The following is a 26,639-nucleotide window of genomic DNA, read 5'->3' on the forward strand; positions in this document are numbered from 1 at the left end:
TGGCCTCGAGGAGCGAACTAGACAGCTACCGAGACTTCACTAAAGCCACTGGAGGTGGCTATAGACACACAAGCTGGTAGGTGGTCGACAAAGGGCAGCCTCAGGGGATCTTTGGTAGCTTGGCAGGCTGATACTACAGATATGAAAACAGTCTCTGATAGCAGAAGCAGCAGCAGCCGGTGTCATGGATTTGGCCGGGATGGATGGATGCAGTAGCAGTGGCTGGTATGGATACTTACGGCAGTGGCAGCAGATATTGTGGAAGGCGGCTGTTGTGGATAGTTGTGTCAGTGGATATAGTGGAAGTGGCCAGTGTGGAGAGTTGCGGCATTGGCAGCGGATATCGTGGAAGCGGCCAGCATGGTTCGTTGCAGCAGTAGCGGACATGTAATGAACTGAAACACAAATAGGAATCAGCAACAGCACACAGCACAGTAACAGCAGCGTCAGCACAAAGAGACCTCTGAATTAGCAAAGTAGAGAACTCATTGCTCAGGCACCTCCTGTCTTAAATACCTGATGCCTTTCAGCAATGGGCTGAGAGATGCTTCCTGGTTAGGGCATACTGGCCCTTTAAGAAAAGGGGCATGTCCGAGTGGCGTCCACAGATCTCGGAGGACAGCATCACGGCCTATGGATGGAGCAGAATGACTTGGAAGGTGAGAGTGCCAGCGTCCCTGTCGGGGAAGAGAGCAAGACAATTGTATGAAAAATGTTCTACCTTACCCTGGCTACACTATCTAAGTACTATTGATTTTTTATTCATTGATTTTTTTTTCCATTGGAAAGGAGCAGGAGAGGGAAACATATCCAGCACAATGTCTTTAAAAAAACTTCAAATTTATTAAGGTATTGTTTTATTTATTAGGTTGTCTATGGATCTTATTTAAGCCACTATATGCTTCTTTTTATTTGCCTATGATTAAGGAGTTCTTCTCTGAAACATGTAAGGCACTATAAGGCATATGGAGAGATTGTTTTAGTCCATATAAGAAACATTGTTTTACTTGGAATTAATAAATTTGAAGGTTTTTTTTAAAGACATAGTGCTGGATATGTTTCCCTTCCCTCCTCATTTCCAATGATTGTGACAGCTGTGGACACCAACCACGGATACCGTGCACCGACCCAGGTGGAATCCAGACAGAGAGAGACTGGTGAGCTGGATATATTGTATTTTTGTTATTGATTTTTTTTATCCTACTTCCTGTCTGCTGATGCTTTGTTTGAGAATATGCAAACAAAGGATCATCAGTGCAGGGGGCAGAGTGTTATGATCCGAAACCATGGAAGATCACAATAGACCATTTGGCAAAAAGGTGACAAGAGCATTGGCAACTAATCTGGCCGCCAATCCCTTACTAACCATCAACACTAGAAGTAGCTGAGGGGTGAACTAACATCCTATGCACCGCGAACCCAGCCGGAGAACTAGCTATCCTAAAGGAAGGAAGGATGAATAACAGAAAACAGGAACAATTACAAATTCTAGAAGCAACAAACACATGGACTTAGAGGAGCAAAACTCCAAACATAGCTGCAGGGAGCTTCCCAGCTAAGCAACAGAGAGGGAAGATTCCTGCTTGCAAATAAACGGACAATAACCACAATAATTGACAACCCAGATGAGAACAAAAGAACAAAACAACTTAAGAAAGAACCAAGCACTTATCTGGGGTAGATGTGGTCAGAAGCAAGATGAAAAGGCAGGTGAGCTACAGGACAATGATAACCGGCTCAGACTGCCAAGAGGCCAAGGTTTAAATAGGCAGAGAGTTATCAATGGAAACGCCCATTGCTCCAGCACACCTGGTCTCTGTCCAAACCATTCCTGGCCACAAGAGGGAGCCTCACAGCAGCAAAAGCATAACTGACATTCACAACAGCAGAGATACTGTCACAGCCTCTGCCTCCTCCTTGAAATGAAGTGTCATAAGTGATACTCATTTCAAGGGCTGCTCTGTTCCTCCCTACTTGGTGTGCACTGTACAATCTGCACAGTGACAGCATCCACTCTGTTGTCAGCTCAGACCAGTAGAGCCGGCAACACAGAGCAGCACACATTTTCAGTGCACTCAAAGTACCTGGCAGCATGCAGAGACTGGCTCCATTACCACATTGATGCCACTTGTGGGCTTGGCAGTGGTCTCTGAACACCACTGCACTCTGGCACCAGGCATCTGATCTGTTGCCAGATCAGATCAGTAGCGCCGGCAACACGCTGCTCTGTGTTGCCGGCTCTACTGATCTGAGCAGGCAACAGAGCAGACATTGTCACTTATCAGATTGCACTTTGAACAGTGAGCAGGGAGAGACTGAGCAGAGACAGCAGGGATAGAGCAGCCCCAGAAACTAGAGTCATTGATAACACTTCATTAGAAGGAGGGGGCAGGGGCTGTGACAGTGACTGCAACCTCTGCCCTCTGAAGACGCTTTGTTTAAGTATCCCAGTGTGCACTGGGATTCTTAAATGAAGCATCATTAGACAAGAAGTAGGAGAAAAAAAATGAGTAGTAGTTAGATAATGTATTAAGGAAACAATAGGAAATTTTGAATATAGCCATATTAATAATAATAATAATAATAATAACAATAATTAGAAAATTGTTTAGATTGGGCAATAAAGAGATGGGGATTTAGAGTGAAATTTCTTCATCCTTTGAACCACCGCTTAATCCCTCCTTTGTTACATTGCCTTTGACTACAACTCTCAGAAACCTTTGCCCTTCTTTGAAAACTGGAAGAGGAAGAGCGTCAGCAGAGGAAAGCACTGACTGGCTGAGGAACCTGGAGAAAATGAGAGGAGCTAACTGAACTGGGGAATGTGTGGACTGTCGTCTATTTCTGAGTTGTAAAACCATGTTTGCTTCTAGCTGCAGCAGTCTCTGTACACAATGCTCCCCCAAAAAGGGGTTAATAAAGACAACACATTAATGGGCAAACTTGACATGTTGCGGACCAAAAAAATCAGCAAATAGGTCAATTACCAGCCTGAAAATAAAAGCAGCATGTCTATGAGTTTAGAAAAATCTCATCTGTTTTGTTTATGTAAAAAAAGATGTAAAACCGCACAAGCAAAACAATAAAAACTACATTTTTTGTAGGATTAAGTCAAGTCTTTGATTCCATACTAGACAAAACACAACTAATGGAAACAATAAAAAAGTTCAAAAACGACTTTTAGTAGACACAAAACAAGTTACCGTACCTTATGCCACCATGGCATGTTGTGAGTCCAATAAAAGCATTTTTTTTTTGCAGTTTTTTATTTTTCAATGCTGGGAAATCCCCTTTTGGCTTAGAGCCCACAATAGGTTTTTGGTGAGGCTTTGATGTTACTGATTTTCTGCAGTATTTATACCTCTATTAAGTAAATTAGGATACTTGCATTTTTTTATTGCATTTTTGAGTGCCTTTTTACATAGGTTTTTTTGTATTGTTTTATGTATCTTTTTAGTTTGTCATGTTTTAAATAACGCTGCCCCTGGTATTGTAGCCAATGTATGCAGCCACGGAGTACTTGCACCTGCATATTAATTTCATACTAAGGGATGTGATGTCTTTCTACAGTAAAATAAGTTTTAATGTAGTTTTGATTAAAAAGCGTTATGAATATTTAATTTATTTGGCTCATTTGCCATTAATGAGATACGCATAAATTTCAATCCTTTGTTATAATAAACTGTATGAAGGAGAATAATTAATGCTGGGCTATTTATGCAACGTGTGATGGACAGATGTGCAGGCATAATTACCAATACTCCGGTATAACCTGGGGCTCTGTCGTAGCAGACATTGGCTGTTGCTGTCACGTGCCTCTCATTCAGCAACGACTATAGATAAGTTAGTGCTTCAATTTAATGGTAGGCACTCAGTCCTTGTGAGAGGCCGGTGCAAGTAGAGAAGGAAACATCCTCAATCAATAATATAGAAAATCCCCTGCACACAGGATAAGTCTTGATGATGCAAACAGAATTATTTATTCAAATAACATATAAATGAAAAAAAGAGCGAATAGCAATATAATGTTTCGACCAATCCTTGCTCTTAAGGCCCCGTCACACGGAGTGATGTATCTAAAGATATATCGCCAGGATGACGGATTCCCGTGACGCACATCCGGCATCGCTAGTGACGTCGTTGCGTGTGACAGCAAGGAACAACCGTTAACAATGGAAAATACTCACCTTATCGTCCATCGTTGACACGTCATTCCTTTTTTAAAAATTGTTGATTGTTGAGCACGCAGGTTGTTCGTCGTTCCCGAGGCAGCACACATCGCTACGTGTGACACCTCGGGAACGACATACAACAGCTTACCTGCGGCCGCCGGCAATGCGGAGGGAAGGAAGTGGGCAGGATGTTACGTCCCGCTCATCTCCGCCCCTCCGCTTCTATTGGGTGGCCGCTTAGTAACTTCACTGTGACGCTGCACGAACCGCCCCCTTAGAAAGGAAGCGGTTTGCCAGCAACAGTGACGTCGCTAGGCAGGTAAGTCCGTGTGACGGTTCCTAACTATATTGTGCGCCACGGGCAGCGATTTGCCCATGACGCACAAACGACGGGGGCGGGTGCTTTCCCCAGCGATATCGCTAGCGATATCACTGCGTGTAACTCCCCCTTTAGTCATATATTTGCTGATGGGTATGATATACAAACATCAAACAAATGAAGAACCATATGGAACAGCCAACTGTAATAGATAGATAAATCCTTAGAAAGAAAGCACCTCCAATATGATTCTTTGTGGTTTAATACTTTATGTCTATTCAATGTGTCCACAGGTACGCTTTCAACGGAAGTTAATGTTATGCAAAATGCTGTGTCATGTTTAACTGCTAAAATGTCGGGAGAGGCTATGCTTCAAAAAGCTATTTTTAACATTGTGCTGATAGTCATTTATGAGTGACGTGAGTGATTGTGTGGTCCTGCCAACATACTGCAGTTCGCAATAGCAATTTATGACATAAATTACATGATCACTATTACAGAAGAACTGTTGTCTTATTTTTATTATTTCTCCTGTGCTATTGGATCTAAATTCTCTTGCCCCATGGTTGATTATTGAGCAGCAACAGCTTGTTCACTATCATCGTTAAGATAGGCCGAATGATACAAATTTTACAACTTTATAAAAACCCAGCCATCTACAACATTGTGCCAAAACCCAGCAGCCATGGGTTCTTCTAAGTAGCTGCCTAGCTACTGGTGGAGGCTTACAAAGCAGGAGAATACTATAAGAAGATAGTAAAGCGTTTTCAAGTTGACCTTTCTTCAGTTCGAAATGTAATTAAGAAATGGCAGTTAACATGAACAGTTTATGTTAAGATAAGGTCTGGAAGACCAAGCAAAATTTCTGTGAGAGCTACTCATAAAATTGCTAGAGAGGGAAAACAGAACCCCTGCTTCAGGAAGAATTAGCAGCCTCTCCTGTTTTGGTACATTGTTCTACTGATCAGAGACACCTGTACAAATATGGCCTTCATAGAAGAGTCATTAGAAGAAAATCTCTCCTGCATCCTCATTGTAAAATTCAGCATCAGATGTATACAAAAGAACATCTAAACAAGCTGATGCATTTTGGAAACAAGTCCTGTGGACAAATGAGGTTAAAATAGAACTCTTTGGCCACAATGATTAATGGTATGTGTGATGAAAAAAAAAGGCACAGAATTTCAGGAAAAGAATATCTCGACAACCATTAAGCTTTGGGGGTGGATCAATCATGCTTTAGAATTCTGTTGTAGCCAATGGCACTGGGAACATTTCACAAGTAGAGGGAAGAATGGATTCAATCAAATTTCAACAAATTCTTGACACAAACATAACACAAGATGTAAAAAAGCTGAGGTTGAAAAAAGGATGACTGCTACAAATGGATGATGATGATCCTAAACACATGTCAAAATCCACAATAAGCTAACTCAAAAGACGCAAGCTGAAGGTTTTACAATGGCTCTCACAGTCCAATGATCTGAACATTATTAAAAATCTGTGGCTAGATGTCAAAATAGCAGTGCATGCAAGACGACCCAGGAATCTCACAGAACTGGAAGACTTTTCCAAGGAAGAATAGATGAAAATCCATCAAACAAGAATTGAAAGACTTAAAGAGGTGGTCCACTACAAAGCATAGTGGCCACATCGATGTACAGAAGTGAAAGAAGGCTTTTTATAAATAGCTTCTTTTTCCAATTCAGCCTGTGCACGGCGCTATCACTGTCCACTCATCCCCATCACGTGACCTAGGCTGCTGTGGCCTCTGAAGTCCAGTGATATCACATCAACTTCTGGAATTGGAAGCTGACCTTACATCACCCAGGTAGGACGCAGTCTTCTTGAGTAACTGGGCTGTGGGTGGAGTTTCATCGCACGTCACAGCATCTTGTGTGCTTGCGGCGCTCTGTTAAGCGGTGAAGGTGAAAGCGTGTGAGATGCTGGGCTGTGACATGCAATTGCACTCTGCCCAATGCCCAGTCACTCAGGGAGTTAGGGTCCCACCTGGGTGATGACAAGTCAAGTTCCAATTCCGGAAGTTGACGTGACATCACTGGACATCAGAAGCCACAGCAGCCCGGGTCATGTGATAGGGATGAATGAACAAGACCATCCTTCTTATGACTGTTTGTACTTCAGCTACTCCAAGATGCAAGTGACTCGCCCACCCCAGGGCTATGGGACACCCGGTGCCGGGCCGGACTAGTCCGGTGGTAGTCAGTGGTGGCTGGGCCCGGCTCCGTGGCCCTGGTGGGTGTCAGTAGAATATGTGGCTTGGTGAATAAAGTTTGTGTTCGTGACGCCACCTGTGGTATGCGGCTAATAGGCCGCCGCTGCTGTATGAGGCCTCCGGGGGGTGATATGGCAGCAGTGGTGGTACTACTCCCCACAGGTGGAGCAATGCCCCGAGGCACAGTTGGTGCTTGTGAGTGTCTATGCAGCTGAAATAACAGAGGCGACTTCAAGGGTACAGTTTCAAGTTCTTTACTCACAATTCTTGTCACAGTCTTGCAGGGACCCTTGGACTGCTGGGACCACTGTCAGGGACCTCCGCCGTTTCTGGGTGATTCAGAGAGTAAAAGCCGGTACCCTTCCCTTAAGTGTCTCTATCTTCTGCTGTCTTCCTTAGCCTTGCCTTGGTAGGTTGAACCTGGCTTGGCCTCCACAACAGCCTCCAGGCTGGGGAGTCACCTGTCGGCTGATTATCCCTTTTTTGGGGGTACTGCTGTGGGCTGTGGCCCGGGGAGTTTACAACATTCCCTGGGCCTCGGTTTTTACTGTTTGGAGATGATTTTGCACTCCACTGGTTTCTAGGGACCGTCCCCTGTTGCAGCTTGATCCCTCCACCGATGTTCTTGTGGAGCAGGCCACCGCAGCTCTACAACTACCCGTGGTACCTCTAGGACTACCCGTGGCCCTGGGACCCTTTCTGTTCTCTGCGTGGTGTCACCTGGACCCTCTGAGCCCCAGGATCTTCACCAGGAAGCGTCTCTTTCTTTCCTTCCAGCTCCTGACTGACTTGGAGCTTTCTTTCCATTACTTCTTCTCCTCCTTGCCTGCCTCCAGCAGGCCTCCTCCTCCTTCTCCACTTTCTCTCGTTCTCCTTCTTCAACTACATGCTGGCTCCTCACTCTCTCACTCCCTGAGGTAGACTGACTAAACTTGACCTTCCTCTCTGTGTCTGCTCTCAGATGGCTCCTCCCACCTCCCCAATTGCCCTGTTCTACCCTATAGGAGCAGGGATGGGTCTTACGACCCCTCCCAGCATGCAGCATGGGAGGGTTGTCTGCCACTTTCCATGGTCCCAGTGTGTTCCTAGCAATGGGTGTAGTGTGGATTTACCAGGGGACCGGAGTTCACTCTCTTCCTCTCCCAGAATGGGGCATCACACCGCTGGATGGGGTGCAATGACCTGTGGCGACGGAAGCCTCAGGGGCGCCACACAAGTCCAGCCCTTCTTTTGGAATGAGGAGGATCCAAAAGCTTTGCATTATAAATGCCTTTCTTGACCTTTCAAACATGTTGGAAAATCAACTCTTTATGTTGAATTTTTGGCTGTTCATGTAATGTAGATCAACAGCTGTTATTAAAATGCTGTCTTTGGCTTGTAGATAGCAATCCTGTACATAAATATAATATGTAGTGATCACATACAGTCATGCCAAAAAATAAGAACATCTTTTTTAAATTCTCTGGTTTTATATAACAGGAAATAATTAGTGATATTATATTAAGATATTCGGGATATTCGTTACTCGTTGAGTATTTTGATATTCACCTTGTGAGTTTCAAGTCCCCTCCCAGCATGTTTGGCACCTGATTTTCAGCCACTAAACATGAGGGGATTGTATTCCTATGACAGTAATGCTGATAGCCATTTGTGATAACCAGTGCAGGTAAAGTAGACAGCTTGGGACCGCAGTCCTCAGCTGTGTTCTTTATCTTGGCTGGTTATCAAAAATAGAGACTCCAACATGATGTTTTTTAAATTATTAAAATAAGTAATAAAATAATGATGTGGACTCTTGCTCATTCTTGATAATTAGTGCAGATAAAGCAGACAGATGGGGAATGGTATTCTGGTGGTTATTGGGCCCTTCCAAGCCTAAAAATAGCAGGCCACAGCTGCCCAACAACTGGCGCATCCATTAGATGTGCCAATTCTGGCGCTTTAGCCAGTTCATCCCGATTGCCCTGGTGCGGTGTCAATTGCGATAATATATGGGGTTGATGTCAGCTGTGATTTATCAAAAATCACAGTTGCCATCAAGCTCTGGGCTGGAAACGGAGAGGTGTATAAGAGACTCCCCCATTATCAACCCTGTAAGTAAAAAGAAAAAAAACACAAACACACAAATCTTTTATTTTAAATAATATTAAACACACCCACTTTAACTAATTTATTAACCCCAAACACAGCCCCAGAGGTCCAACGTAATCCACACGAGGTCCCACGACAATCCCGGCTCTGCTACATACAATGGCCATGGTGAGTGGTGAGTAGTGAAGAACTTAGAACTTGTGATCGATCACTGCGGCCTCCGGGACACATTGAAGGCAGCGTGGGAGCTGCTAGAAGTGACCTCAAGTGAACTCTGTGCTGGACTGTCAGACTGCGTGTCACGCCGGCAGCACAGTCCGGCACCGAGTTCACCTGAGGTCACTTCTGGTGGTTCTCATATTACCCTCTTTGTGAGCAGCCAGCTGCGGCATTAGGTGAACTCAGTGCTTGACATAAATAGGCAGGAACCGCATGTCAGAGTGTGTGATACTCTGATAACATTATTGACAGAAGCGACCTGTGTTTCAGAGATGCATCCAAGCATCTTTCCCATGCTGTTCCCATTCAATTTCAGCACATTTCCATCCATTCCAACATTTTTGCAGCCTCGCCAGAATTATTTCCGTTTCCCATTGGCTTGCATTAGATTTGTTATTCGTGGCGGATATACCAATAATACGAATATTTGAGACGAATAATCCGGACCTGAATATTTTAGTGACAAAAACCTTAAGATGAGAATCACCAGATCCATATTATAATTATGTTACGTTATCTTCTTTACTATGGTCCCCAACATTAGTATGTACCTACAATCGACTTATAGTTGCATATATAAAAATATAAATTAGTCTCCAAGTGGATTTATTATATCAGTTTATTTTATTAGTAGAAAAATTATGTTTTTATGGATACACACAGTGCAGATAGTGCTTCTATAAAATAAAAATATACGTTAAGGTAAACAACTCATAGGGCAGCATGATCTAGGTTTCATACACAGCAAATTCATTGGACCAATTATATATATATTCGGACATATTTTCCCCATATTTCCTCAAAAAAACAGGTTGAATGGGGCAATGTTTGGGCTAATTTGGGCTATCCATATATACTATGTTTGGATTTGCTAATTTAATCTGTTATTATCATGAGCCACTTTTGTCTAATATAGTGGAATTTTGAGACTTTTTGTATATATGGATTGTCAGGATCTGAGCATCAATTTTGCAATTGGGCTAATTTATATGCAATATTTACATGTGTTGTGATGACGTAATACAAATCCCATATGATAATAATTTTTTGTATAACATTTGGGTTGTGTGCAATATGGTAAAGTGCAATATGGCAATACGTGAAGCCAGTAAAAAAGCACTATAACTAAGCACTTTATTTACCTATATGTATATTTATTTGCTCAATATAATACTGTATACATATAAATAGGCTGCTCTTTTGATGTTATATAATTTACTCATGTCTGGTTCCACTATATGTACAAATATATATAATTGGTCCAATGAATTTGCTGTGTGTGGAACCTAGGTCACGCTGCCCTGTGAGTTGTTTACCTTAACGTATATTTTGATTTATAGAGGCACTATCTGCACTGTGTGTATCAATAAAAACTGAATATTTTAGTATTTGCCCATCACTGGAAATAATAATAGGGCAGCATGGTGGCTCAGTGGTTAGCACTGCAGTCTTGCAGCGCTGGGGTCCTGGGTTCAAATCCCACCAAGGACAACATCTGCAAGGAGTTTGTATGTTCTCCCCGTGTTTGCGTGGGTTTCCTCTCATACTCCAAAAACATACAGATAGGGAATTTAGATTGTGAACCCTAATGGGGACAGTGTTAGTGATGTATGTAAAGCGCTGCGGAATATGTTAGCGCTATATAAAAATAAATATTTATTTATTTATTATTTTATAGTAATAATAATAATAATAATAAAAAAAGCATATCAAGTCCTTAAAAGGTCTTAAAATTCAGTAAGTACAACCTAAGATTAACTAGTATGCAAAAAAGTAAGTATACACCGTGAGTCAGAAGCTCGTAGAACCACTATTAGCACTTTAAAAGTTTCACACATTGTTTTGGAGGAATTTTAGCCCACTCTTCTTTACAATGTGACTTAAGTTCGTTAAGATTTGTGGGCATTCATGCATAATGCAAAGCTATACTTTATTTTTTTATTATATCTTTTTCATTAAAACTTTTCACTTTACAAACAAACAATATGCAAAGCCCAATTTGGGTATATTAATTGAGCTTACAAGGACAAAAGTCAAATCTATTACAGCCATTGTGGAAGGGGTAGGGAAAGATGGGGAAAAAGGGGGGGAGGTAGAAAGAGGAGGGGAAGAGGGGAAAATACTTTATTTAACATACTGCATTTTACAAATGTTATTATCTTTTACATTACTCCCTCAAGAAGTTGTGATTTTAAAAATCTCTAAAGTCCCTCTTATGCTGGGTTCACACACAACGACAGCGACAACGACGTCGCTGTTACGTTACCATTTCCTGTGACGTAACAGCGACCTTACATGCTCACTAGTAAGCTGTCAAACATGTAATTTTAAGCAGCGATGGAGCAGCGATCATAATGACCTCGACGGTAGTTGGGACGTGTCACACGCATCGCTATGCGACGACTCAGACCTTGATAGAGGCGTGGTGTTTACCCCTAGACATGTTTTGCGTTGCCTCTTTTCACGCCCCTCTGTTCCGATTGGTGATCGCTACAGCGCCTTTGCGTTGCCTTTTTCACACCCCTCTGTTCCGATTGGTGATCACTACAGCGGCGCCTGATTGGGTGACCGTGCCAAACAAAGGAAGACGCAGTAGTGCTTTCATTCATTCTATTTCATTTCATTCAGATCCACAAAGAACGACACACTAGCGACAGCAGATAGAGAATCTACTACGTGGAACAAAGAATGGAACTTAAAGAATGAAATCACTGTAATGCCTTCGGCAAGTTACCCAATCGGAACCCTGTTGTGACCACCAATCAGAGTCGTGGGGGCGTTGTAAAATACACCGCAAAAACACGCCATTGTCCTGCCTTGAGTCCTACGCCACTGCCTTCAGCGTCGTCGCAACCGTCGCTGCTGTGGTGTCAAACACAAGGATACATTAGGCACAGTGAGATAGCAGCAATCAAAAAATGACCTGGAATATTCAAGAGCGAGCAGCGATCTCGCAGCAGGGGTCTGATCGTTGTTATGTGTCACACACAGCGATGTTGCTGTTGAGGTCGCTGCTACGTCACAAAAAATGGCGACTTAGCAGCGATGTCTTTGTCGTCGTCGCTGTGTGTGACACCACCATTAGATTTTCCAAACAATACCGTTCAATGTGGTGAAATTAACTGACCAATTTTTTTTCATTTCATCGAACCCAGAATGAAAAGCAATAAAACTTTTACAGATCGGGAAAACCTTTCTTGCCAGTGTTTTTTGTGTCTTTCTGCTTCCATAGGTTCAGTTCCCAACAATTGTTTCATTGGAGATATCCCCACCATGTCTACTGATGTGTTGTTTTTAAGCCATTCTTTATACAAGCTTCGGAATGCTAGTATCAAGGATGCATGTATGTTTCTAGGTATGCTTTTGGCATGTCTTTGCCCCTGTTCTTCTGGATTTTTTAATTTGTAAAAAAGCAGAACTTGTGGTGTATGTGACAAGTGAACTGTGCTTTCCCATACCCCATGCCATAAATTAGTAGAAGGCGTAATATATTTAGGGCATGCTGCTATCCTGATAGGAAAGTTAGGGGATGCTGGAATGTTGAAGTCATACAGGGCCGTTTACATTAACCAATTTTCATTCAGTATGTTCTTCCTCACCATCTCCCACCCTTGGAGAATCACCCCTGATATATTCATATCTTCCGTCCAACTTTCCCAGATTCTAAAGAGTCTATTAGGGTCTTATTTCAGAAATGTGTGTCTTATGTCTTATGTTATTATACAGGGAAGATACTGTATAATGTACCTTATGGGTGTTTGGATGTACGATGTTGTCCAGATATATTGAGTTTCTTCTTTATCCAATACATGGAGCCTAGAAGAATAAAAAGAGTGAACTTGCAAAACGTATAAGAAGTATGGTACTTATTATTTATCTGAAATTTGTCCATAACTTTTTGAGGTTTAAGCCATATTTTTTCTTCTGTGTGGATCACATCTTCTGCACTTCTCAGACTTTGTTCTAAATTTTAGTGCCCCTATTGAATTTCCATAGGTCCGTCATATTCCTACAACCCATACACTATTTATGCATAAATTTTGTATATAGAATCCAATTTTTCATTGTGTTATGCATGGTTGTTTTTTTGATCTAACTTGGTATTTTCTTCTCAGACTTTGACTGACTATCTGTCACAGGTATGTCACAGGTGACAGGCAGTCATGTGGTTTCTGGCAATAGAAGGTCACAGCATTTGGCTGCACAAAATGCTCCATGCGTTTCTATTGTTCCTGCTGTCAGTATTCATTGTAGTAGGTAGAGTTCCTGCTGGGTTTTCATCTCTTCCCTTTTAGGACCAAGCAAAGCTCTGCCTTCCATCCAACAGCTGATTATCAGTATTCCCCTTGTGCTTAAATACTCCCATCTTCCCTGGACAGGTGCTAGTGATATTATTCCGTTCACTCAACCTCTGGTTGCAAGCAGATGGCTTGTACTCCTCTGTGACATCGTTGCTGAAAATTTGCAGAACTCCTGCTTGAGTCATCTGTGGATAAGTAGTTCATGCATTTCCCCCGGTGTGTCCTCTTTATGTCTTCTTTAGTGTTTAGTGGGGTTGATGAATTGAAGAGCTGATCCCACCCGTTCCCTAATTAGGGTCCAGTACTAGGACTAGTCCAACACAGAAGCAAGAGACCAGTTCAGCTCACCATAGCGGGTAAGGACATCTCAGAGGGCATGGTGCATGGAAAACTATCAGACCGGTTCCTGTACAGAAGCAATCTAGAGTGAAGGAAAAACAGCATTCGCAGACAATTTATAAAAATCTTTGCTTTATTATTCCATAGTTTAAAACATAGACACCGTGCAGAACTTATCTAGGGTGGTGAGGTACCCCAGGGACCAGTGGTAGGTTTAGTTAGGGGTCACCATCTCCTTCTTCCCTAGAAACAGGGTTTCCCTTCCCTTTCCCCGTTCGTACTTCCCTTTCCCTTGGTACTTCCCTGTACCTAGCGTGACACCATTCGAAGGACACAATTGATTTCTGAACCTGAGGGAATTCTGGATGGTTAAAGATTGACATTTGTTTAAAAATTTAAAAAGGTAGATAAAATACTTTCCTGACTATTGTCCACCATGCTATAGTATCTAGTAATAAGAGAGAAGATTTAACCCTCTGCTGAAGTTTAGCCTGTTTTGTGTGGAGAACAGCCGATAAATCCCAAGGGGCAGCAACTTTTTCTCTAAGCTTACCCTGGAGTCATTATTTGTATTATGTAGCCAATCTACCACATGATGAAACAGACTGGCTGTATTATAGGCCCTGACGTTTGGGAATTTCACTTCTTCTCTTCTATGTAATGTACGTTTTTGCATTTAAATTCTAGGCCTTCTACCAGTCCAAATGAAATGAGAAAAGGCTTTGTTTATTTTATGTCTAAATGTTTTAGCAGCAGTTACAGTGTTTGGAGGGGATACAGGAGTCTGGAAAAACGAATCATTTTAACCAAGTGACATCTGCCTAAAAAGATAGCGGTAACTGAGGCCATTTTTTTTACATTTGATATTATTAATTAACACTAGAAGTCCCAGGAATTTCGAGCTCCATAGGGTTTCAATGGTAGAAATGTTAAATGACCCCTCTCTGGGACTTCTAGTGTTAAAAGGGTTTAATTCAAAGTATAATTGTTCTTCATTTCTTCCTATCATAAAGGGAACCAGTCAGGTGTAATACGCAGCCAGAACCACGAGCAGTTCTGGGTGCATATTGCTAATCCCTGCCTAAAGCTGGGTTCACACTAAGCGACAGCGACAACGACGTCGCTGTTACGTCACCATTTTCTGTGACGTAGCAGCGACCTTGTAAGCCGCTGTTATGATCGCTGCTTAGCTGTCAAACACAGCGACGCAGCAGCGATCATAACGTCGCTACATGTGCAGAGAGCAAGGAGCCGCGCTTAGCGCTGGCTCCTTGCTCTCCTAGGTACAGTACACATCGGGTTAATTAACCCGATGTGTACTGCAGCTACATGTCACAGTGCAGAGAGCAGGGAGCCGCGCGCACTGCTTAGCGCTGGCTCCTTGCTCTCCTAGCTACAGTACACATAGGGTTAATTACCCGATGTGTACTGCAGCTACATGTGCACAGAGCAGGAGCCGGCGCTGGCAGCAAGGGCGGAGGCTGGTAACGAAGGTAAATATCGGGAAACCAGGGAAAGGTCTTCCCTTGGTTACCCGATGTTTACGCTGGTTACAGCTTACCGCAGCTGCCAGATGCCGGCTCCTGCTCCCTGCTCGCTTCATTTCGTCGCTCTCTCGCTGTCACACACAGCGATGTGTGTGTCACAGCGGGAGAGTGACGACCAAAAAATGAAGCTGGACATTCAGCAACGTCCGGCGACCTCACAGCAGGGGCCAGGTCGTTGCTGGATGTCACACACAGCGACAGCGACGGGACGTCGCTGCAACGTCACAGAAAATGGTGACGTAGCAGCGACGTCGTTGTCATTGTCGCTGTGTGTGACACCAGCTTAACTGTCCCTGTATCAAGTAGAATAGATAAAGAGATCTTTAGAAAAAGTGTTTCTAAATATCCTTTATGAGATGCTAATGAGCGCAGGGACTAGTTACCAGGGCATTATTTTCCCCAGCTAGCTCTCCCTCTTAGCATGTTAGCACACCCACAGGGGCGTGCTAACATGTTATTATATGCCCATTGCTCAGAGTCATCATCAACACGTGTAGCTGTGTTCGTTGTCACCGCTTCAGACACCAGCTTTAGGGTTAGTTCGCAAGATCAGAAGTCCAGGCTCTTCTGTTCATGTACACTAGACCTCTCTGAAGCTGGGTCACATACATCTGGCTTCATAGTGCGCATGATCGGAAGTGCTGGTGTGAAGCCCCAAAGGTGCAGTGTCGGTGCATTACCTTCAGGGACTCCACTCGGCTGGATCTTGTCACAGGTAGGAAATCTTCTATTTGTCGTGACGCCACTCTCAGAATTGCGGTCAGTGGGGACCGCCACTGCAAATTAAGGGATGCCTGGGGCTGATGGTGGGTGCAGTCGGTTGTAGTAGCCCCCTGAGAGTGAGGCAAGCCCCAGGGCCCTGTGTAGGTGTGTAGAACCACAAGGCGCAGAATAACTCCACACAAGCAGAATGTCTTTCAGGGGTTTTACTCACAGAAGGTGGCAGAGTGAGTAACCCGGGCGTAGCTGGGATGAACCAGGCTGGAACCAGGTATCCTTCAGGCTGACTGATGAGGGTGACTACCGACTCGCCTTCCTTAGCCCTTTGCGTTTTGGAGTAACCCCGACTTTTAGTCCCTATGGGGGTTACCCAGGGAAGTTGCTGAAGCCTCTCTCCCCTTCGTTTTGTCCGTTTGCTTGTAGCCTGGACCAGGACACTCCGGCTGCTTGCCTCCTGTGAACTATGGGCCCTAACTGTGGCGACGTGGCTGCGGACTTTTTAGTGTGTTCTTGGGGGCGTAAAGTACCCCCTCAAGCAGGTTTGGCAAGGAAAGGTGGATCTATCCCTGCACTGGGACCTACTACCCGTTTGGGCCTGGTAACTCCCTAGCAGTCTCCTTACTTCCCACTCCGTTGCTCTCTCTTTAGCTGAAGATGGATTTCGGGTAGCACTACTAGGTGACCGTTCTCCCCCGTCGGTAGCCACTGCGCGGACGCTGTCAGACTGCCACAGCCCCAGGGGTCTGCTCCTGACGTCTGCTCCCCCTGAACTGCACACTGAACCGGCTCACTGCCCCTCCTCCCCTGTTCTTGCCTACGCCACCTAGCAACCAGGCTCTCCACCACACCCCTTGAGTGGAGATGGAGGCTTTTTACCCCCTCCACTATTCCAGTGGAGGTGAAGGCTTTGCCCCCTCCTGGGATCCCCAGGGGTCCTCTCAAAGGTACATGTGTGAGACCTGATCACTATGCGCCTGTGTAGTCACACCTCGGTCAGCCTTCTGGATTACCTGTTTGTACTGTCCCCAGCATGGGTGCAGTACTCAGTGGTGCCTGACCAGGTCAGGGGCGCCACATTCCCCCTTAGTTATCACCAGCACGTCCTCGGGCTGCAAGACAACATTTTAAAATGCATAAAACAGTAAAACATGGTAAAACTTTTAAAACCACCAGGTACCATACATCACCACCCTCCACCCACAAGTCCGTTAACCCACCCAAACCCTTTCAGGAGGCAGGTCACCGGTCCTTTTGGTAACCAGATCTGGGCCATCTACTTCCCCAGACCTTTCCTCCAATCTGCCTCTCCCGTTGGCCGCGCCTTCAGCCACTTCTGGCAGGATGTAGACTCGGCTTCCAGGGTCTGGTGGTTTTCAGGGTATACCTGGCCTGGTAGATCCGCGCCTTCAGCCTCTTCTGGCAGGATGTAGAGGCGGCCTCCACAGTTGGTGCTGACCAGGTACCCTCTTTGTGGTGGAGAGCCAGGCCCCATAAAAAGGCATGCTCTCTGGTTGCAGGTAAGCCAAGGCCCCATAACGGACGTGCTCCCTGGTTGCAGGCGAGCCAGGCCCCTAAACAGGCTGGCCCTGGTGGTGGTACCCTCTGGTGTAACTATTTACACTGCGAGAGTTTGTGGCTATAGCCAGTTCATAGCCTTAAGGTTCATTTCTCACATTAGTTTATGTGGGCACATGCTTAAACTTATAAACGTTGCAAAAACTTCAAACTGGTCAAAACAGTAACTTGTTGTACTTCTGACTTTACTTTCCTCTACTCCTCCATACCAGGGCTTGGGCCTGTAGGGCTGCGGCACCTGTTGGTTTCTAGATCTCTTTCATCGTCCGTGGTGGTCTCATCAGTGGGTTCTTTATCTCTCCTTTCTTCTTCTGTGTCTGTTTCTTTTGCAGGACTGCTGTAAGGCTTTCTGGTACATGGGGTAACATCCAATGCATACCAGCCTCTTTCTCCCTGGTGCATGGTAAATTCCACTGAGTCTCCTGTTCGCAGATTTCTGCCTGGATGTCCTCTGGGCAAATGAGCTCTAACGTCTCTTCTATTCACGAATATGCCTTCTTTCATACCAGGAGCTACTATAAAACCATATCCACTCTTCAAACTGAAGTCTTCCACAACTCCACGACAAAGTGGCCCTCTAACCTGGGATCTGGCTCTCCTCAGAAACCGTTTCTCCTCCAGGTCTCTGGCCGTGACTTCATCTCTATTCTCTGGAGACTGCGGTGCAGGGGAAAACTTGGTTCTACTGCGGCGCCGTGTTTTGCGGGCTTGATTCTGCTGGGTGGCTGCTTCACTGCTGGCAGGCTCCCAGGTGAGGTTGCTGGACAAATCTTCCTCTTCATCCCAGCGGGAATACGGCAGCATCTCTGGCTCTGGGCATGGATCCACTGCTGATGGCTCCGGGGTCAGCTCCTCAGCTTCCTGGCCTCCTCTCCCCCTTAGTTCTTCTGAGCACTCCTTTGGTGGCAGCGCTGGGGATGAGTGTTCATCAGCTGGCCCGGGCGGTGGACTTTTTGGCGTGGACATCTCCAGAGTCTTCTGAGGGGTATGTGGAGGGAGCAGATACCGGTCCACCATCTCCTTTGGGAACTGGGCCTCTAGGTCAGCCTTCAGCTTCTGGTATTCAGGGTCCTCTCCTATCAGGGACTTCCTAGCAGGGACTTCCTTAGACTGGGGAGCGGTGTCTGCTCTGGCCTTGCAGGCCGGGGTAAACAGTGGTACATTCTTGTCTTGGCGGGCCGCGCCTGACATGGCGGCGGCCTGGTCTTGGCGGGCCGCGCCTGGCATGGCGGCGGCCTGGATCAGCGTCGCTGTTGCAGCTGAAGTCTTAGCGGGCATCGCTACTGTAGCCGGTTCTTGGCGGGCCGGGCAGGGCATCGCTGCGGCGGCCTGAATTGGCGTCGCAGCTGCGATGGGATCTGTGCAGGCTGGGCTGGGCGTCGCTGCAGCGACCGGAGCTTGGCGGGCCGCACCTGGCGTGGCTGCGGCCTGGTTCAGCACCTCGCCTGCGGCGTGGATGAGCGTCGCTGCTGCGGTGGGGTCTTGGCGGGCCGGGCCTAGCAAGGCGGCGGCCTGGGTCAGCGTCACACCCGCGGCATGGATGAGGGTCGCGGTGGCAGCCGGATCTTTACGGGCCGGGCAGGGCATCTCTGCGGCGGCCTGGGCTTGGCGGGCCGCACCTGGCGTGGCTGCGGCCTGGTTCAGCATCGCCGCGGCGGGCGCCTCTTCGGGGACTACGGGCGTGGCAGCATGGGTCGGGGCACTCGTGCTGGCAGGGGCAACACTGGACTCACCCATCGGTAGCAGCATCGGGGTCTGAGTCGTCGCCGCTCGGTCTGGCACTCGTCGCGTGGCCCTCTCCTCGTAGGCCTGTACCGCCGTAGCCATCCCCAGGAGCTCCTTGCGTCCCTCGCTGAGCTGCCGTAGAACCCTGGTTTCTAGTTGGTTGCAGCACTGAGTAAGCTCTCGGGCCCACCAGGCAGCGGAGCCTGGCTCGGGATCTCTGCATCCAGACGCCATTTCCTCTAACAGCAGGCTTCTGGCTCCCTTTCTGTCCCGACGTCTCTGAACGCCTCCGCTTTCTTCACTGGCGAGGTCAGGACTCTGCAGGGGATCTCTGGGTAGCCACACCTCTTCGTGGGCGGTAACTTCTCCCAGCGCGGGCTGCTGTTGTTTTTCAGCGCGCTTTTCATGGTGGCAATATGGCGGCGCTTCCAATTTTTCAAGCGGACCGCCCAGGCACATGGTCACCTGTCTGAACAGGTCTAGTCCTTATCCTGTTCGTGACGCCAGATGTGAAGCCCCACAGGTGCAGTGTCGGTGCATTACCTTCAGGGACTCCACTCGGCTGGATCTTGTCACAGGTAGGAAATCTTCTATTTGTCGTGACGCCACTCTCAGAATTGCGGCCAGTGGGGACCGCCACTGCAAATTAAGGGATGCCTGGGGCTGATGGTGGGTGCAGTCGGTTGTAGTAGCCCCCTGAGAGTGAGGCAAGCCCCAGGGCCCTGTGTAGGTGTGTAGAACCACAAGGCGCAGAATAACTCCACACAAGCAGAATGTCTTTCAGGGGTTTTACTCACAGAAGGTGGCAGAGTGAGTAACCCGGGCGTAGCTGGGATGAACCAGGCTGGAACCAGGTATCCTTCAGGCTGACTGATGAGGGTGACTACCGACTCGCCTTCCTTAGCCCTTTGCGTTTTGGAGTAACCCCGACTTTTAGTCCCTATGGGGGTCACCCAGGGAAGTTGCTGAAGCCTCTCTCCCCTTCGTTTTGTCCGTTTGCTTGTAGCCTGGACCAGGACACTCCGGCTGCTTGCCTCCTGTGAACTATGGGCCCTAACTGTGGCGACGTGGCTGCGGACTTTTTAGTGTGTTCTTGGGGGCGTAAAGTACCCCCTCAAGCAGGTTTGGCAAGGAAAGGTGGATCTATCCCTGCACTGGGACCTACTACCCGTGTGGGCCTGGTAACTCCCTAGCAGTCTCCTTACTTCCCACTCCGTTGCTCTCTCTTTAGCTGAAGATGGATTTCGGGTAGCACTACTAGGTGACCGTTCTCCCCCGTCGGTAGCCACTGCGCGGACGCTGTCAGACTGCCACAGCCCCAGGGGTCTGCTCCTGACGTCTGCTCCCCCTGAACTGCACGCTGAACCGGCTCACTGCCCCTCCTCCCCTGTTCTTGCCTACGCCACCTAGCAACCAGGCTCTCCACCACACCCCTTGAGTGGAGATGGAGGCTTTTTACCCCCTCCACTATTCCAGTGGAGGTGAAGGCTTTGCCCCCTCCTGGGATCCCCAGGGGTCCTCTCAAAGGTACATGTGTGAGACCTGATCACTATGCGCCTGTGTAGTCACACCTCGGTCAGCCTTCTGGATTACCTGTTTGTACTGTCCCCAGCATGGGTGCAGTACTCAGTGGTGCCTGACCAGGTCAGGGGCGCCACATTGGGATCTCTGATCATGCACACTGACCCTAAAGCTGGTGTCTGAAGCGGTGACAACGAACACAGGTACGTGCATCACCACCGATGTATAAATTGATAAATACGTGTGAATTGATCCATTGGACGAGACAGGAATAGTATAATGTATCTGCAGAAGGAGCAATTTTTGTAAGTTTGGTTCCGACCTTTATACCAGAAAATAAATCTGACTCCTCAGTGTATCAGTCTAGGGTTTCTAAGGCGAAGTCAATTAATAATGGTGACATCGGGCAACCTTGATGTGTTCCATTGTGTAAGGAAGAGAAATCAGAAAGCCTGGCAAATAAACTCTAGCTGTAGGGCTATTATAATCTCCCCCCAAAAACTTTGACATTACCTTTGATATTCAAAGAGTCTAACACTGTCCCCAGCCATTCTCATGTCACATTATCGAAGGCCTTTTCCGCATCTAGGTCCAGCAAAGCCGGTCTTGCCCCTGGGTGTGAGCAGCAGCGTACTACATCCAACACCGTCAGTGCTTTTCGCGGATTCATCACTGCAACTATCCCATTTACGCATCCTACTTGAGCTGGACCCACTAAGTGTGGTAGTAGGTAAGAAAGTCGACTTGCCATTATGTTAGAAAGTATTTTTGGTATTGATCGATAGGGTCTTTTACTTGTTTCGGTATAACTTTTTATCTCGGATGACACCTGTTTGAAGGATAGTATTCAAACAAGTGGTTAGTACAGGCAAAATCTGTTCCCTAATGGCTTTATAAAATTCCCTGCTATATTCAACCAGTCTGAAGGTGTTTAATATATATATGAAAGTTAATATACCATTTACATTTTTGTAAATATTTTATGTCTTTTCATGTGACAACACTGAAGATGTGACACTTTGATACAATGTAAAGAGGTCGCATATACAGCTTGTATAACAGGGTACACTTGGTCTGGCCTCTAAATAACTCATCACACAGCAGTCAATGTCAAAACCGCTGGCAAAAAAAGTTCACGGTCAACTGAATGACTCAAGTACCCAGGTCCTATCCGGTCATCACCCCTCCACCTCTGCACAGTTGGTATGAGGTTTGTGCTAATGGGCTGTGCTTTGTTTTTGACAAACGTGGTACAGTGAATTATGGTGAAGCATTTCTACTTTGGTTTGATCTATCCAAAAGACATTGTTACAGAATTGTTCTGATTTGTTCAAGATGCAACTTTGCAAACTTTAGTCCTACTGTCATGTTTGTTTTTTCAAAAGAAGAGGCTTTCTCTTGGCAACCCTTCCAAAGAAATCTGTCATACTTGTTCAGTCTTTTTCTCATGCTGCCTTGAACTTGAACATTTATCCTTCTGAGGCCTTTAGAGTCTGAGCTGTAGTTCTATGTTTTCTTGGAATTTCACTGAGCAGTTCACTGTCTGACCTTGGGATGAATTTCCTAAGACTTCCACTCCTGGGAAATTTTGAAGTGTCTTGAATATTTTCCATTGGTAAATAATCTTTCTCCCTGTAGTATGGCAGACTTCAAATTGATTGGCAATTGCTTTATAACTAGTGATGGGCGAACCCCCCCGATGTTTGGGATCGGGAGACTCGCCTGAGCTTTTTGTAAAGTTCGAGTTCGGGGCTGGGGATCACGCGAACTTGCGTCCGAACCCCGAGCTTGGACTTTACATATATGGGATGGGGCGCGGGTAGGGCTGTAAAATAAAGAATATAGTTAATAATTAACATTGTCATTATACTTACCGGTCCCGCGACGCGTCCTGCAGACCCGCTGTCTCCCGGCTGCTTCTGCTTCCAGGTCCGATAATTAACTTCTGGTGGTATTCACTACACTGCTCGGCACTTGGCAGTCTTCGGCTTTTTTCGGCCGTGTTCATGGTGACTTCAGGGTTTAGCCATGGACTCGATTGAACTTTGACATTCACTGTCAGTGTCCGCCTGCTTCTTGATCTGTAGAGATGCTTATCTGTACAGAGATGAAGCAGAACTGACATTGCTCTCCCTGTGGACTACGTCGGACTAAAGGCCGCTTTACATGCAACGACATTGCTACCAAGATATCGTTGGGGTCATGGAAATCGTGATGCACATCCAGCCTCGTTAGCGACGTCGTTGCGTATGACACCTACGAGCGACCGCTAACGATCACAAATACTCACCAAATCGTTGATCGTTGACACGTCATTCATTTCCCAAATATTGTTGCTCTTTTGGGAAGCACGTTGTTCGTCGTTCCTGAGGCAGCACACATCGCTACATGTGACACCCCAGGAACCCCGAACAACAGTGTTCCTGCGTCCTCAGGCAACAAGGTGGGAGTGACGTGAATGCGGCTGCTCTCCGCCCCTCCGCTTCTATTGGTGGCCCGCTGATTGACGTCGCTGTGACGCCGCATGAACTACCCCCTTAAAAAAGAGGTTGTTCGTCGCCCTCAGCGACATTGCTAGGAAGCTAAGTATGTGTGATGCGTACTAGCGATTTTGTTCGCCACGGGCAGCGATTTGCCCGTGACGCACAAATGACGGGGGAGGTTGCGATCGCTAGCGTGTAAAGCAGCCTTAAGGATTTTTTATAATAAAGATTGAGCCTCTAAATTTTTTTTGTTTTACTTTTAATAAAAAAAAAATTCTATGTGTTTTTTTTTTTTTTTACTGCTTACTAGAAATTCATGGTGGCCATGTCTAATTTGGCGTGACACCATGAATTTTTGGGCTTAGTACTAGCTGAGAATACAAAGCTGGTATTAACCCCTTTATTACCCACTGTGCCACAGAACGCAAGCTCGGGCCAGGTATCCAATTTCGAGAGCTAGAGGTTAAAGGGGGCAGACCCAATAGATTGCACCTCAAGATGCGTGGACATGTAGTTTTGCACCATGTTCTGAAAATGTTGCCTCCTGCTTATTGGCGCTGTACTACACGTTGATGCTCGATATTTTGGTGTGTTCGTGAACTTTTGCCAAAATTCGGTCAGATCAGCCCTGCCTGGAGACATGGTGCGGATTCCCAAGCTGCTTTGGTGCCTTGCTTCTCTTCCTCGTTCTTCCGCTGACTCCTCAGTGTCAGATGTTAACGCGGTACTTAGTGCCTGCACCAATGCAACCTTGTATTCCTGCATCTTGCTGTCCCATTTCACGGATGGAATTAATGATGCTATGTTTTCCTTTTATCAGGGATCCAGCAGGGTGGCCAGCCAGTAATCATCATTGTTTACAATCCTGGCAACTCAGCGGTCGTTCTTCAGGCACAGTAGCATGAATTGGCTCAAGTGTGCCAGGCTACCCAGAGTCAACAAGCTGTCCTCAGTGGGAGGTGTAATGTCTATATCCTCTGTGTCTCCCCAGCCACGCTCAAGTGATGCCCGTGACCTGCTTAGAGTATCACCCTGCTGGGAACAAGGTTCGTCTTCATTCTCCTCATCATAATCATCCTCATCCTCCAAAACTGTACCACCTTCCAGTCCTGATGTTGGTGTTAATGTTGTATGTTCCTCCTGCTCCTCCCTCTCCTGTATCATGGACTCAATAGTTGCGTACAGCAGGCATAAAATTGGTATAGTGACGCTGATCGTGACGTCATCTGCACTGACCATGATGGTGGTGATTTCAAAGCAGCACAACACAGTACACAAGTCCCGCATGGAGGCCCACTCATTGGTAGTGAAGTGGGATTGTTCCGCAGAACGATTCTGCCGTGCGTGTTGTATTTGAAATTCAAACTATTGCCTGCTGCTGCTCGCACAGTATCTCCAGCATATGCAGGGTGGAGTTCCACCTTGTTGGTACGTAACATATCAGATGGTGAGCAGGAAGTTTGAAGTGATGCTGTAGCACAGACAGGCGGGCAGCTGCAGGGTGAGAACGACAGAAGGAAGCACACACTGCCCGCACTTTCACCAGCAGGTTGAACATACCTGGGTAATTTTTTTTAGGAAGGTCTCCACCACCAAATTAAGGACATGCGCCAGGTAAGGGATGTGTGTCAAACCGGCTAGACCCAGAGCTGCTATTAGATTTCACCTGTTATCACACACACCCTGTCCGGGCTTCAGGTTAACTGGCAACAACCACTCGTCTGTCTGCTGTTTGATTCCCTTCCACAGCTCCTGCGCGTTGTGGGATTTGTCCCCCAGGCAGATGAGTTTAAGAACAGCCTGCTGTTGTTTCCCCTTGGCTGTGCTGAAGTTGCTGGTGTCGGTGTCACTGTAACTGCATGAGGAAGTGGAGTAGGAGGAGACAACATTGACCAACCAACATCCAGCAATTCTGGGTGGTGGAAGAACATGCGCTACGCCTTCTTCCGCCTATGGGCCAGCAGCCACTAGATATACCCAGTGGACAGTTAGTGAGATGTAATGTCCCTGCCCATGCTTACTGTTCCACGTATCGGTGGTAATGTGAACCTTTCCACTGATGGCGTTGCCCAGTGCACACTTGATGTGGTCCACAACATGTGTGTGCAAGGCAGACATAAAAAAATAGTAGCGGCTTGGAACAGTCTGTTTCCACAAGCTGGAATGGCAATGTAGCGCCCTGGAAAACCAGGTAGTTGTACATGTAGGCCCCCGCATAACACCTATCCCACAAAGGGTTAAATCAGCCGACCTGAAACCCTAGTCACTCCCCTCAGAGAAGGATGGACACACCAGTGGGCGGGACCAGGCAGATAGGGAACACCCACCCAGGGGTCTGGAGAGCCTGAGGCAGGAAAACAGTCAGTGAAGTGATAGTTGAAGTTTGGAGTGGAGGTGCCAAGCTGACAGGTGCCAGGGTCGGAGCCCTGACACCTTGGCTAGGTGACAGACGGTAGCCAGAGTCTGCAGCAGACGGGAAGATGGCTGCGGAGATCCGAGGTGGACCGGGACAGGGTTGGAGACCGCCGGTACCAACAGCGGAGAACCGACCCGGAAACTGTGTGCACAGAGGAGGTACTTGGACCCTGAAGCCAGGACCGGCACCGACGGCCTAGCTAATTAATCTATTGAGGGCAGGACTTTAGGTCCTGTTCCAACCTAAGTCCCGAAAAGTAGACAACCACCCACAGAGAGGGATAGGGCAACCGTCAGGGCCCGTAGATCCCAAGGGTCAGCGTCAGATGGGCACGGCTCCCAACCAAAGGACCGGGAGCGGACTCCCGAATTTTACACCGGGAAGTCCTACCTACAACACACCGAGTGCAGAGGAGAGAGACTTTAACTACCAACCTGGGTGTGGGATCAGATACACCCGTCTGTGGCAGCCGGCCACCATCACGTTGGTTTACCACAGGACTTGTGTGCTTTATTTGACCATGAGTAACATCCCCGGCCTGGCCTGGTGCGCCGGCTCCTGCACTCACTATCCTCAGCATAGAGACACTGGGCCCCGGGACATTCATCCTTACCCACGGAGGGGTTAACATCCGGTCCTGTTCCAACCTAAGTCCCGAAAAGTAGACAACCACCCACAGAGAGGAATAGGGCAACCGTCAGGGCCCGTAGATCCCAAGGGTCAGCGTCAGATGGGCACGGCTCCCAACCAAAGGACCGGGAGCGGACTCCCGAATTTTACACCGGGAAGTCCTACCTACAACACACCGAGTGCAGAGGAGAGAGACTTTGACTACCAACCTGGGTGTGGGATCAGATACACCCGTCTGTGGCAGCCGGCCACCATCACGTTGGTTTACCACAGGACTTGTGTGCTTTATTTGACCATGAGTAACATCCCCAGCCTGGCCTGGTGCGCCGGCTCCTGCACTCACTA

At 46.9% G+C, this 26,639-nt stretch overlaps 1 long non-coding RNA gene across 1 annotated transcript in view; it reads right to left on the bottom strand.

The window, feature by feature from the left end:
- Nucleotides 1–26,639, bottom strand: part of LOC142295641 (uncharacterized) — a 65,162-nt gene that overhangs the window by 14,294 nt on the left and 24,229 nt on the right. Inside the window, exons 2-3 of the long non-coding RNA XR_012751507.1 lie at nt 517–677; nt 240–395 (exon numbers count right to left, since the gene is read on the bottom strand). This is a non-coding gene — a long non-coding RNA (uncharacterized LOC142295641). The remainder of the gene's footprint in view (nt 1–239; nt 396–516; nt 678–26,639) is intronic.

This window comes from Anomaloglossus baeobatrachus, chromosome 3, assembly GCF_048569485.1.
Source record: "Anomaloglossus baeobatrachus isolate aAnoBae1 chromosome 3, aAnoBae1.hap1, whole genome shotgun sequence".
Lineage (NCBI taxonomy): Eukaryota > Metazoa > Chordata > Amphibia > Anura > Aromobatidae > Anomaloglossus > Anomaloglossus baeobatrachus.